Here is an 808-nt window from a genome sequence, read left to right as displayed (position 1 = left end):
ACATCCAAAAATCAGTTGGATTCCTCTACATCAGCAAAGAGATTGCTGAAAAAGAAATAAGGAAATCAATACCATTTACAATAGCTACCAAAAAACCAAAAAAGATACTTGGGAGTAAATCTTACCAGGGACACAAAAGACCTGTACAAAGAAAACTGTAAAAGACTACTTTTAAAAACCTTAAGAGATCTACATAAATGGACAAACATACTATGCTTATGGATAGGAAGATTGGTTTGGGTAGAATTGACATTTTCACAATGTTCAATCTATATATTCAATGCAATCCCAATCCAAATCCCATCAACATTCTTTAAGGATATGGAAAAACCATTCACTAACTTTATATGGAAAGGAAAGACCTCACATAAACAAAACACTATTGAAGAAGAAGAAAGTAGTAGGTCTCAAACTTCTGGATCTCAAAACCTACAGTTTTGACTAGTCACAGTAGTCAAAACTGCTGATACTGGTGTAATGACCGACACATAGGTCAATGGAATAAAATCGAGAACCAGAAATAGATCTATAAACTGATGGTCAGCTGATCTTTGACAAAGGGCTGAAATCCATTAAATGGGGAAGAGAATGTCTGTTGCTGACAAAACTGGATATCCATTTGAAGAAAAATGAAACAAGATCTGTACCTCACACCATACACAAAAACTAACTCCAAATGGATCAAAGACTTAAATGTGAAACCTAAAACTATTGTTATTGTTGTTGTTATGTGTCGTCGAGTTGGACCCAACTCATAGTGACCCATCCTTGGGTTTCTGAGGCAGTATCACAACGGAAGTAGATTGCC

The sequence above is a fragment of the Orycteropus afer genome, unplaced genomic scaffold (assembly GCF_000298275.1).
Source record: "Orycteropus afer afer isolate SDZICR_OR568_19922 unplaced genomic scaffold, OryAfe1.0 scaffold00012, whole genome shotgun sequence".
Taxonomy (NCBI): Eukaryota; Metazoa; Chordata; class Mammalia; order Tubulidentata; family Orycteropodidae; genus Orycteropus; species Orycteropus afer.
The sequence above is the reverse complement of the archived record's forward strand: the minus strand, read 5'-3'. Positions refer to the sequence as shown.